Genomic DNA, 13,926 nt, shown 5'->3' on the forward strand with positions numbered 1-13,926 from the left:
GATCACAGATCACTGCAGCCTGGACCTCTCTCCATATGATTCTAGCTGTGGGTGTCTTTCCTGTAGTTTTTATTATGTTGCGGTATGTTTCTTCTGTACTCGTTTCTTTGAGGATTAATAGCATGAAGGGATGTTGAATTTCATCAAATGCTTTTTCAGTTTCAGTTGACATGATCATACTGTTTTTGTTGTTTATTTGGTGGATATGACGTATCACATTGTATGTTGAGTGACCCTTGCATCCCAGGGATACATTCCACTTGATCATGATGAATTATCTTTTTAATGTATTACTGAATTTGATTCACTGGTATTTCGTTGAGGATTTTTGCATCAATATTAGAGATACTGGCCTGTAGTTTCCTTCTTTGATGCCTTTGTCTGATTTTGGTATCACAGTAATAATGGTCTCATAGAATAAGTTTGGAAGTATTCCCTCCTGTTTTTCAAAATAGTTTGAGTAGGATTCGTACGAGGTCTTTAAATTGTTTGGTGTGAAGCCATCAGCAGTGAAGACATCAGTTCCTGGGCTTTTCTTTACTGGGAGACTTTTTCTGATGGCTTCAATCTCATTACTTGTTACCAATCTGTTCTGGTCTTGGATATTTTCATTATTCAACCTAAGTAGGTTGTATGCATCTAGGAATTTGCCAATTTCTACTAGGCTTTCCAATTTATTGGCATGTAATAGCCAGTTATGATCCTTTGAATTTCTGAAATTATTAGTTGTAATGTCTCCTTTTTTTTAATCTGTTGATTTTATTTATTTGAATCTTGTCTCTTTTTTCTTAGTTAGTCTGGTTAAAAGTTTGTCAATTTTGTTTAGCTTTCCAGAAAACCAACTTTTCATTTAATCTTGTTTGTTTCTTATTTCAATTTTATTTCTGCTATGATCTTAGTTATTTTCTTAATTTTGGTTTAGTTTGTTCTTTCTTTACTAATTCTTTAAGATGTATTGTTTATTTGAAGTTTTTCTTTTGTTTGGATGGTAGGCACTTATAGCTGTAAATCTCTGCCTTTGTACTGTTTTCTGCGTAACAAGTTTTGGTATACTGTGTTTTCATTACCCTTTGTTTCATGAGATTTTTGAATTTCTGTCTTAGTATCTTCATTGACCCGCTAGTCATTTACTCAGGAGGGTAGTGTTTAACTTCCATGTGATTGTATTGTTTCCAAAATTACTCTTCTTACTGATACCTAGTTTTATTCCTTTGTAGTCAAAGAAGATGGCCAGGGAGACAGCAGTGTAGTCAGAGTGGTAGGAGCTGGCCATCGGTGAGAGCTGCACCGTGCCTGGCTACTGGGTGCTAGAGCCTGAGGCCCACTGGCTTGCTTCACTGTGGTTGGTGGTGGCGGTGACAGAGTGTGCAGCATGACCAGAGTGGTAGGACAGGGGCTATCCAGGGCTGCACCTTTCACAGTGTGGGGTGGGTTGGGGGCGCTATGCAGGGTGTCATTGCCTGCATTAAGGGTACTGGTTGGTAGCACTCTACAGGGCTGCACTTCCCACGGCAGGGAGGGTGGGTTATGGGCACTTTCTGGGGCTGCAATGCCCATGGAGGAGGGCATGTTGGGGCACTATCAGGTATACGCTACTGGTGGCATTGGGGGACGGAGGTGGGGGGCGCTATTGAGGGCAGGACTAGCCATGGAGGGGGGGCGAGTTCAGTGCTATCAGGGGCTGCACTGCTGGCGGCGGTCAGGAGAGTTGGCATCCAAGGAAGGAGTGGTTCTCCTCTCCCTGACTCCACATTCCAGAGGGCGACCCACTCTTGGTCATACTGGAGTGCAGCAGGCATGCAGCGTTTGCGTGGGAATTCTGAGCATGGCAGAGCCCCCACACCCACCGTGGTTCCTGCTCCTGTGCACTCTGGGTCTGTGCCTCAGAGGCTGCCAGACACCCCTGGGGACACCATGGGGGACAAGGCCCCGTGCGTGGAGGCGTCCGGAACAGGAATTGGCACCTAGGTGCGGAGGGTTGGCTGGGTCTGAATTTTCCTGCTTCTCCTGCTCCCCGAGGAGTGCAGCCCCAGTGGGCCCAATGGTTCCTGTGGAGTGGGGAGCTGGGTGCTGTGGTGTCTCCAGCACCCACCCCAGACCCCAGTTCCCGGCCAGCTTGGGCCAAAAGGCGAGGCTGGACTTTGGAGGGTGGGTGTGAGTGCCTTTGCTAAAACTGGCCCCTGCCACCTAGTGGCCAGCATGACAAGTTGAGGCTCTAACCCTTCCAACCCTCACATCTTCCTCTAGGCTTTTCTGGCTTTGCCCACCCAGCTGCTCCATGCCAGGAAGAGGAGGAGACACCTAGAGCCTGCGACACCATGGCTTGCCTCGCTGCGGGTGGGTGGCAGCAACGGAGACTGCAGTGCGCCGGAGCGGTAGGAGAGCAGCCGTGCTAGGAGGGCAGGTGGCTGCAGCCAGGGTTGGGGGTCAGGCTTGCAGTGATGGACGGGCTGCAGCAGTGGCCAGGTGGTAGGAGCCTTGTAGGGAGGACTGGTGCATTGGCAATGGGCCTGGCTTTGTCCTGCCCCTGCCATGGATCTGGCCCTGTACTGCCCTGCCTTGCCCTGTACCTGCCCTACTATTATCTGGACTGTCTCGGCCCTGTCCTGCTCTGGTCCCATCCTGACCCTGTCTTGGCCCTGTGATACCCTGTCCCTGCCCTGGTCTTGCCCTCGCACTGGCCCTGCCCTGAACCTGCACTTGCCTGACCTTGGCTCTGGCCCTGGCTCTGGCCCTGCCCCTTGTCCTGACCCTTGTCCCGTCGTGGCACTGGCCCTGCCAATGGTCATGGTCCTGCTCCTGTTCTGGCCCTGACCTGGCCTTGGACATGTCCTGGCCCTGCTTTGGCCCATCCCTGCCCTGGCCCCACCATGGGCCTGCCTGTTCTGCCCTCTCCTGGCACTGACCTTGCCCTGTCATGGCCCAGTGGTGCCATTGCCCTGCCTTACCCTGTGATGGTTGTGCCTTGGCCCCGCTTGGTGCTGGCCACTCCCTGGACCTGCCCTGACCCTGCCTCGGCTTTTGCCCTGCCCTCACTATGGCCTGTCCCTGGCCCTAGCCCTGGTCCTCCCATATCCCTGGCCCTGCCCTTATCCAGGCCCTGCCCCTGCTGCTGCCCTGGCCCTGGCCTGGAACCTGGTCCTGTCAAGGACCTGCCCTGACTCTGCCATGGCCCTGGCCCTGCTCTGCCTTGTTCCTGGCCCTGACCCAGACCCAGACCCTTTCCTGGCCCTGCACTGGCCTTTCCCTGGCCCTGAGCTGGCAGTGGTCTGCCCCTTGTCTTGCCATCACCCTGCCCTGCTGTGCTCTGGATGTGTCATCATGCTGCCCTGGCCCTACTCTGCCTTTGACCCTGCCCTGGCCTTACCTTAGCCCTCATCCTAGTCTTCGCTAGGCCCTGCTGCTATTTCCCTGCCCTACCCTGCCTTGGCTGTGCCCTGGCTCGATTCTGGCCCTGGACCCGGCCCTGCCCTGGATATACTTTGACACTGCCTCAGCCTTGACACTAGCCTGGCTTTTTCTTGGCATCAGCCCTGCTCTCTCTGTGGACTGGCTCTTGTCCTGTCCTGCACTGGTCATACCATGCCCTGCCCTGCCATGCCCTGACTCAGCCCTGGCTCAGCCCTGGCCCAGCATTGGCCTTGGCATTGCCCCTGGTCCTGCCATATTTCTTGCCCTGTCACTACCCCGGCCTTGGCCCTGACCCTTACCTTGCTCTGGCCCTGCCCATGCCCTAACGCAGCCCCTGACCCTGTCATGGCCCTGCCTTGGACCTGTCCTGGCCCTGGCCCTTCCCTGCTTGAGACCTTGTCCTGGTTCTCCCATGGCCCTGACCCTGAAATGCCTGGCCCTACCCTGGCCTTGCACTGCTCTGGCCCTTGCTCTGACTCTGGTCCTGTCACTGGCCTAGCCCCAGCCCTGTTGCTGGTCTTACCATGGCCCACACCCTGCCTTGGCCCTGCCCTGACACTGTCCTGGACCCTGGCTGTGCCAAGATCCTGCACTGTCCTTGCCCTTGTTTTGCTCCTGCCCCAAACCTGGTCCTGCCCAGGCCATGGCCATGGCCCTGGCCCTGGACCTGCCCTGGCTGTTCCCTGGCCCTGCCCAGGTCTTGGCACTGGCCTGGCCCTGCCCTGCCTTGGCCCTATGCTTTCCTGGCCCTTCCTTGCCGGCCCTGCCCCTGCCTTGGCCCTAGCCTGGCTTTGATCCTGCCCTGGCCCTACCTTGGCCTTCATCCTAGCCTTACCTGGGCACTGTGTTGGACCTGGCCATAGCACAGACCTGCTTGTGGCCCTGGCCCTGCCATGGCCCTGTCCCAGATGCTAGCCCTGCCAGGTGCCTGTTCTGGCCCTGCTGTGGGCCTGGCTTTGTCTCTGGTTCTTAGATGAACCTGGCCCTGCCCTGCCCTTGCCCTTGCCCTGGCACTGGCCTTGGAAATGTCCGTGGTCCTAACCCTGGCCCTGCCCTGGAGCTGCCACTGTCTTGGCCCTGCCCTGGCTCTGCCCCTGCCCTGGACCTGGCCCTGCCACAGCCCCAGACATAGACCTGCCCTGATTGGTCATGCCCTACCTTAACCCTGTGCTACCCTGGGCCTGCTCCACCCTGCCCTGGCCCTGCCCTCCCTTTGGCCCTGCCCTGACCCCGCCTTGGCTCTCACACTGGCCCTAGCACAGACCTGGTCCTATCTGTGGCCTTGGCCTGCCATGGACCCCTGCTCCTGACCCTGCTCCTGCCATGGCCCTTGCCCTGCCAATGACCCTGACAGCCCTGGCCCTGGCCCTGTCTTGGCCCTGGCCCTGAACTGGTGCTGCCCTGACCCTGGCCCCGAAGTGGATTTGCAGGTGTCTTGTCCCTGATTTAACCTGGCCCAACCACGGCCTTGTCCCTCCCCTGGCTCTGTCCTGGTCTTGTGCTGACCCTGACCCAGAACTTGGCCCTGCCCCAGCCTTGTCCTAGACCTGACCATGGTCTTGCCTCTGCCCTAGACCGGCGTTGGCACTGGCATGGACCCTGGCCCTGGCCCTTCAATACTTAAGGCCATACCCTGACCCAGCCCTGGTCCTGACCCTGTCCTGGCCCTAATTTGGCCTGGCTCTACCCTGGCATGCTATTCTGGCCCTAGCCCTGACCCTGTCCCTGTCCCTGTCCTGGCCCTAGCCCCGTTACTGGTCTTGCCATGGCCCTTGTCCTGACATTGCCCTTTCCAGGTCCTGGCCCTGGCCCTGTCCCAGCCCTGCTCTGGCCCTGGTCTGAACTCTGGCCCTGCAATGGACCTGCCTTGGTCCTACCCAGACCCTGGCTCTGGCCCTACCTCTGCCCTGGCCATACCCTTGCCCTGGCCTGGACCCCGATCCTCTTCCTTGTCCTGCCTCAGCCGTGGCCCTGACCCTGCCCCACCTGTTCCCTGCCATGGCTGGCCCTGCCATTGCCCTGCCCTAGCCTGCCCTGCTTGTGCCCTAGATCTGCCCTGGCCTTTGCCCCATCTTGGTTCTAGCCTTGAAAACAAAAAAAAAAAGGAAAAGAAGCGTTTTGTATTCTCTTTTAGAAAGGGTAGATGACTGGAAAAGTATTAATAATGAAAATAACCAAAAATTGGACTTATAAATTATAAACTATGTAATTATAACTATTAGTATTTGAAAATATATGCAGATCTACAATTCTTCATGTGGAATTACAAAATTCAACAGTTATGAATACCTAAACCTAAGTTTTGGAAAATCTGATCTATGCTGATGTAGTGGTATTTATAGTTTTTTTGTTGTTGTTGTTTTTGTTTTTTAAACAGAATTTTTGCTCTTGCCCAGGCTGGAGTGCAATGGCATGATCTTGGCTCACTGCAACCTCCAATTCTTGGTTTCAAGTAATTCTCTTGCCTCAGCCTCCCATGTAGCTGGGATGACAGGCACCTGCCCACACCCAGCTAATTTTTTTTTTTTTTTGAGACGGAGTCTCGCTCTGTCACCAAGGCTGGAGTGCAGTGGCTCAATCTTGGCTCACTGCAAGCTACACCTCCTGGGTTCATGCCATTCATTCTCCTGCCTCAGCCTCCTGAGTAGCTGGGACTACATGTGCCTGCCACCATGCCCAGCTAATTTTTTGTATTTTTAGTAGAGACGGAGTTTCACTGTGTTAGCCAGGATGGTCTTGATCTTCTGACCTTGTGATCTACCCATCTTAACCTCACCAAGTTCTAGGATTACAGGTGTGAGCCACCGCACCCGACCAGGGGTATTTATAGTCTTATTGATCCCAGTTCATGTGATTATTCATATGATTTGCCACTAGAGTTATTCCATAATAGGCAGAATATTTACCACATTACCTTTCTAAAATCTAAATACTTTGGATTGTAATTTCAAAGAATCTGACTTGGAAATCTTATTTTGAAATCTGATCCTAAGGAATTCGGATAAGCTATTGGAAAATATCACAAATGACAAAAATTTTGCATTAAGATAAAATTGTTGATAAATTTAAATCACTTTGCAGCCGAGCATGGTGGTTCACACCTGTAATCTCAGCACATTGGGAGGCTAAGGCGGGTGGATCATGAGGTCAAGAGATCGAGACAATCCTGGCCAACATGGTGAAACCCCATCTCTACTAAAAATACAAAAAATTAGCCAGGTATGGTGCTGCGTGCCTGTAGTCCCAGCTACTGGAGAGGCTGAGGCAGGAGAATTGCTTGAACCCAGGAGGCAAAGGTTGCAGCAAGCTGAGATCACACCACTGCACTCCAGCCTGGTGACAGACCGAGACTCCATCTCAAAAAAACAACAAAAAAAATTAAATTACTTTGTATATATAAGGGTCTAATTTAAAAAAAAATTGTAAAATATGCTATACATTCATTCGTATTACTTATTTGTTTTTATCACTCCATCAATGTGAGGCGTAAATAAAATTTGTTAAGTTAAAACTTTTGGTGTACTTTCATTCATTCATTTATTTATTTATTTTGAGACAGTTTCGCTCTATCATCCAGGCTGGAGTATAGTGGCGTGATCTCGGCTCACTGCAACCTCCGCCTCCCAGGCTCAAGTGATTCTCGTGCCTCAGCCTTCCAAGTAGCCGGGACTACAGGCATGCGCCACCATGCCTGGCTAATTTTTAAAAGTCCTATAACATATAAGAACATTAGAGTTCTGGGAATATTTTTTGTTGGTTTAAGAGACAGGGTCTCACTGTATTACACAGGCTGGGGTGCAGTGATGTGATCATAGCTCACTGTAGCCTGGAACTCCTGGGAAAAGCAATTCTCCCACCTCAGCCTCCCCAGTAGCTGGGACTACAGGTGCTTGCCACAATGCCCAGCTAGTTTTTAAATTTTCTGTAGAGATAGGTCTCACTGTGTTGCCTAGTCTGGTTTCAAACTCCTGGCCTCAAGGGATCCTCCCCACTTGGCTTCCCAAAGTGCTAGGATTACAGGTGTAAGTGACCATGCCGGGACAAGAACATGAGACTTCTCTTACCATTTTTTTATATCTAAGTGGAATAGCATAGTATTATGTGTCAGTGTTGAATTATTTTAAAATATTATGCACTGAAACATGGTAATAATCTGGGTCAGTTTCTATCTTGACCTAGGTTTAAACATATTAGCTAACATGAGGGGCCCAAAATTAATAATGATTCCATACCATCTCCTTATTTGTTTATTCATTGAGACAGAGTTTTGATCTCTCACAAAGGTTGGAGTGCAGTAGCACGATCTTGGCTAACTACAACCTCCACCTCCTGTGTTCAAGTGATTCTCCTGCCTTAGCCTCCTGAGTAGCTAGGATTACACCCACTAACACAACCAGCTAACTTTTGTATTTTTAGTACAGATAAAGTTTCACCAGGTTGGCCAGGTTGGTCTTGAACTCCTGATCTCAAGTGATCCGCGGCCTTGGCCTCCCAAAGTGTTGTCATTACAGGCATGAGCCACTGCCTCCAGCCACCATCTCCTTTCATTAAAAATATGTCAGCTGAAAATAATTTGAGGGCAGTTATTTTCATATAGTCATTTTATCAAACAGGGATTATATTAATGACTAGTATTAATATTTATTTTATCTAAAATTATGTCTGATTTTTCTAAATTCTCTGACTTGCTAATAATGTTAAACATTAGGTTTAATACATATAATTAGGTCTGTGTGGATGCACTATGTAAATAAAATTGTTTTTAACATTTTGTAAGGTCTGCTGCTTTACAAGTCTTACTATCTTTGCTCCATTTTTGATACCAAAATTTTAACTGTGATAATTAGGCTGGAGATAGCAAATCAAGGGTATGTTTATATAATCACTCTCAAGGATCTCAAGGGTCATTTTCTGGTTACATTATGAAAATTGTAAAAGGAATCAAGTATATATTCCAGATAATAGCTCTTGATAAATCATATACATCTATATAATAGCTATAGATATAGTTTAAGATTTAGATCTAGATATATTCAGCAACTTTGTAATTTATCAAAAGGTTTTGGTTAAAATGTAAGACATTCCTCAATATAGAATTAGTTCTAAAAATTTGTTGCAATGAAGAATGTTAACAACTTACCTTCCTGTTTTCTCTGAATATGAAACAATTCAAGATAGACATAGAAATAAAGCATAATGAACTTTGGGAGGCCGAGGCAGGTGGATCATGAGCTCAGGAGATCGAGACCATTCTGGCTAACACGGTGAAAACCCGTCTCTAATAAAAATATACAAAATTAGCTGGGCGTGGTGGTGGGCGCCTGTAGTCCCAGCTACTTTGGAGGCTGAGGCAGGAGAATGGTGTGAACCAGGTAGGCGGAGCTTGCAGTGAGCCGAGATCGCGCCATGGCACTCCAGCCTGGGCTACAGAGCCAGACTCCGTCTCAAAACAACAACAACAACAACAACAACAACAACAAAAACAGAAGTAAAGCATAATGAAATAAGCATGTGAGCTCTGTAGCTCATGGTGTTGTTGGCGTGGTGCTTAGCAACAGGGATTTTCCTACACTACACTCCAGTACAGGGCACAGAGCAGAAACTTTATTGCTAAATTTACCGCATAGCAGAGGCAGAACAGAATTCATTTTCACTGCAGGCTGGGACATCCTAAAGACAAAAAACATGGAATGGGGGATATGAGCTACCCTAGTTTATTTCTTTCTTCCAATATCTCCAGTCACCTCCACTATTGATCTAGTGAAAACAGGCACAGGAACAGTGCTCTAAACGACATTCGATGTCCTTCAATATCTTTGTCAGTCTGAATTCAAAGGAAATATTTTAACTCAAGTAAAAAGAAAACTACAAAAGAAAGATAACCCATATGGGGATAGCAGAATTTTTTGTTTTTGTTGTTGTTTTAAAATATCTTGTTTTTGGCCACAGGCACTCTGAGCTAGAAGAAAATATTTAGGAGAAGGATGAGAAATCCTTCTGTGTTGAATAAGGGAATTACTTCCAGATGGCAATGGTGTAAATCTACTATGATAACAACTATATATATATATATATATATATAAATATGTTTATAGAAAATGTCTGGAATCTTTTTATAGTCTAGAGTCCTTCTCAATGGCCTTAATTTGCAAAAATAGCCTCAAATTATTTTATTTAATTAAAAACTGCAAGAGATTAACACTTTCTCCTCATAAGGTCCAGTCAAGTATTTTTCTTTTGAATGAAGAAAAAAAAATACATTGCCTGTAAAAAATTAATTCTTTGATTTAGTAGTTAGCAGTGAACAGTTGATATGGTTTGGATATTTTATCCCCTCCAAATCTCATATTAAAATGTGACCTGTATTGTTGGATGTGGGGCCTAGTGGGAGGTATTAGGTCATGGGGGCAAATCCCTCATGAATGGTTTGGTTCCCTCCCTTGGGTAATGAGTGGTAAAGAGTTTCCAGGAGATCTAGTTGTTTAAGAGTGTCGCACCTTCCCTCTCTCTCTCTCTTGCTCCCTCTCTTGCCCTATGACATGCTGGCTCCCCTTCAAATTCTGCCATGATTGTAATCTTCCTGAGGCCCTCACCACAAGCAGATGCTGACACTATGCATTGCATACAATCTGCAGAACCAAGGGCCAAATAAATCTATTTTCTTTATAAATGACCCAGTCTTAGTTATTTGTTTTACAACAACACAAACACACTAACACACTGGTGAAAATCAACTTAAATACTTAAATACAGATAATATAAATTTAAAATGCAAACTAAGAGTTGTAAAATTTATATTTCCCCTTCAAAAATTAGCATTCTAAACTCTCTCCTTACTATTTGTTTTGCTTTATACACTTCCAACTCCTATGCTCAAGTTTTCAGAAGACATTGAAGAACATCACATCATTAGAGAGAAGAAAAGGAAAAATTGGCTACAAAAATTAACCATACAGTGTATTGAATTAATAGAGTTTTGCTGAACAATTTTTGTTAATGGAGTTTATATTTTTAGGTATAAATATTTTTCTGCATGATATATTTAGACAAAGTTTTTTTTTAAATATAGGATATTTGCAGCAAATGGTCCAAAGGATCCCAATTATTAAACAAAACACAAATATAAATTGATTACAGTATATCAAATATGCCTTAATAATTATTTTAGGTAGCTATAAAAAGTAGAGTTACAAGATTGAGAGGTACTTTGTCTTCTGTGAAGGCTTTAAAAACATGAAGCTACATTTCCCACCATCAAAGATTTATGTGTAAGAGATTTGTCTTAATTTTGTTTTAATTAGATGAAACGATTTGCCCATGGGGCATCTAAACTCAGAATGAGTTTGACATCACAACACAGTTTATATTCTCTCAGGAAAAATGAAAGGAAACTAAAGGATTTTATTTTTCAGACATCAAATCACAAAACAAAACAGTCCAATTTTCTTTGGGTTCTCAGTTGTACATTTATGTCTTCAGGGTTTTAAAAAACCAAACCGTTTTGCATGCTTAAAAATAAAAGATTCTGTTCAAGAGTTCATCTTTGTAACATCTTTGCAATTTTTCTTTAAATCTCTAGGTCTAAAACTTTGCTAAAATAAAAAATATTTAGCGAGAAACAAGTTTACATGTGTTGCTTGCTGCAAGAAACTGCTAAAGGGAATGCATTAAGATATGGAACACAATTATGTAAAGTAAATACTCAATTGAACATGCCAGATGTTTCCTAAATTTAAATTGTTAAATGGCCATCGTGGAAGAATCATTTTATTTTTAAATTCTGTAATAAGCAAAATAACTTTCTTACATAGAAACATTTGTTCCTTTGTGTATGAACCAAATCAAATATCATATAAAAATTATACATAAGATATGAATCATATATAATGTAGCTTATCCAAACATATTTTAGATGAAACTGTCAGTATTTTTTATATTATCAACATAGAACTGTTTTAAGATAAATAAATCATTTATTCATTTTTCATCTCAATCAATATTTTTATAAGAGATGACATAAGTTAGATGATTCAGCTAATCTACACTGAAAGCAGTGGATAAGTCAATTACAATTTTTGCTCAAATATGGAAAAAATCTGACTGATTATAATCAAAATCATTAACTGTCATTTACTTTTCCTGAAAGCTCTTTATTTAACATAAAATCTAGACATAAAGAAACTAATTTATCCTCTTAAGTGCTATAAACATTTTCTCTCATTTCATTTTTTTTTAGTTGTCAATTTTGATAGTGTTCAATTAGAAGTCACGAATAGGCAATCCACTAACATAGGTTCACAGTTCTCATATATTTTTGAAACATTGAAATCACCCTGTCCCCAACTCCACTCCAGAGGCTAATGTCAAAATACCTGCTGAAAGCAATGCCAAGCCAATATCTCTGAAATATAAAGTTGGCTATTATAATTCTCTTCATGATTATATTTATATTTTTATGTATATATGAGAGACAGAGCAAACATTACACATGAAAAATAATACATTTTACTTAAAAACATGTTAAGGTCTCCTGGGTGGGGTGGCTCATGCCTGTAATCCCAGCACTTTGGGAGGCTGAGGCAGATGGATAACAAGGTCAGGAGATCGAGACCATCCTGGCTAATATGGTGAAACCCTGTCTCTACTAAAAACACAAAAAAATTAGCCGAGAGTGGTGGTGGACGCCTGTAGTCCCAGCTACTTGGGAGACTGAGGCAGGAGAATGGCATGAACCCAGGAGGCAGAGCTTGCAGTGAGCCGAGATCGTGCCACTGCACTCCAGCCTGGGTGACAGAGCGAGATGCCATCTCAAAACAAGCAAACAAATAAAACATGTTAAGGTCTATAAGGTCTAAAACTTAGTCATTTCTTAACTATACGACCTTGGGTGGGCCACTTACTTAGTTTGTCATTACTTTGGTTTTCTTTCTTGAAAAGTGAAGAATTGTTTTCTTCACAGTTATCTCATAATTGTTTTCTGAAAATGTAAAACACTAGAAACATTGCCTGGCATTGAGTAAATTATTAGTTTTTATTATTAGTACTGATTCATATTTTTCCTACTTAAAATTAGATAATGACTCCTCATATTCTGCATGATTTTATAGGATATAAGTTTAGATACAAATCAAGACATATTTGAAATAATGTTCTATACATTCAACCTCAGATTTATTCGATGAAACCCCACATTTCTCTCTATTTGATAGCGTAGGTGACATTCACATCCTATTTTGCCTCATTATTGAACAGTGTCTTACCTAATTTTCTAGATGTCATAATTTATTTACTCTTGTCTCATTTTCATGAGGGTGTGTATACTGCATATTTTGAGACATAGTACATTTAATTGAGTTATTTTCTTGCTCAAAAAGAAAACTAGTTCCACCTCCATTGAATCTTCAGTTTAAACTTAGAATTTAAAATAAAAAAACTGTTCTATGGCAATGTTCATAAACTGGCAAACTGGTATCTCATGGGTTGGATTAAGGCTAACTGACAGAATGACCTTGAAGGGCCATGTGTGTGCATGTTTACTCACCTTAAAATAAAAGAATTTTCTGTATGGGTTTATTTTACTAAGATTAGTGAGCCTTTTAAAAGAGTCAGGTGCTTCTGATTCATCATATATGTCCCTGCCCAGTCTCTCTGTACTCACAAATCAGTCTGAGTGATGTAATATCATTTGAAGTTAGACTGTGATAAGTTAAAGCTGCATATTATGAACTATGAAGTAACTACAAAAATAAAAAGAGTTACACCTAAAACCTAATAAAGAAAAAAAAGATCATAAAAATCAACATAAAGCAGAAAAAAATATGCATCAGAAAAGCATATGATAAAATAGAAAATAGTGAGATGTTAGATTTAAAACCAACAATACAATAATTATTTTGGAAGAGTAGATGAAATATAAATTCGAGGCTACCAATTTTAAGTGGATTTTGAGGACAGTCACTGTATTCTTAAGAAAGTTCTATTAATTTTGCAAATACTTTGAGGGGTATAAAAATAGAGATATAATAAATTGTACACTAAAGACAATAAGTGATGATTAAGTACTTTAATTTATCACAGATGCTACATATTTCCAAAATCCAGTAGAAATGTAATCAATTTGTTTGACAGAACTTCAGTCTTTCTATTAACAAGTCTTTCAGATCAAAATTAAAGAAAATCATATTGTATACTTGAGCGATGTCCTTTATAGAGTCTTCATCCTCGGTCATAGGCTCAATTGCATGTGTCTGGTAAGAATTATAAATAATATGACAGTTATTTCAGTTAATATGTTCTGTTAATCTATCTCAATTCAGAAAAAGAACACCTATTTAGTTTTAGGATCTAATATATGTGAACAAATTTGGGAGGATTTCTTTAATAATCTATATGCATTCTTTGTTTTACATTCTTTCAAGCAAACATATGACATGGACAAATATGTGCAAACACAAAATCACTGCAGTATATTAGAGTGGAAATGCAATGGCAGCATTATTTTTCAGTAAGTTCAGT

At 43.5% G+C, this 13,926-nt stretch overlaps 1 pseudogene; it reads left to right on the plus strand.

The window, feature by feature from the left end:
• The first annotated feature begins 1,443 nt into the window (after positions 1-1,443).
• LOC112208043 (uncharacterized) overlaps positions 1,444-13,926 on the plus strand; it is a 15,686-nt pseudogene continuing 3,203 nt past the window's right edge.

The sequence above is a fragment of the Pan troglodytes genome, chromosome 18, assembly GCF_028858775.2.
Source record: "Pan troglodytes isolate AG18354 chromosome 18, NHGRI_mPanTro3-v2.0_pri, whole genome shotgun sequence".
In the NCBI taxonomy this organism is placed as follows: domain Eukaryota; kingdom Metazoa; phylum Chordata; class Mammalia; order Primates; family Hominidae; genus Pan; species Pan troglodytes.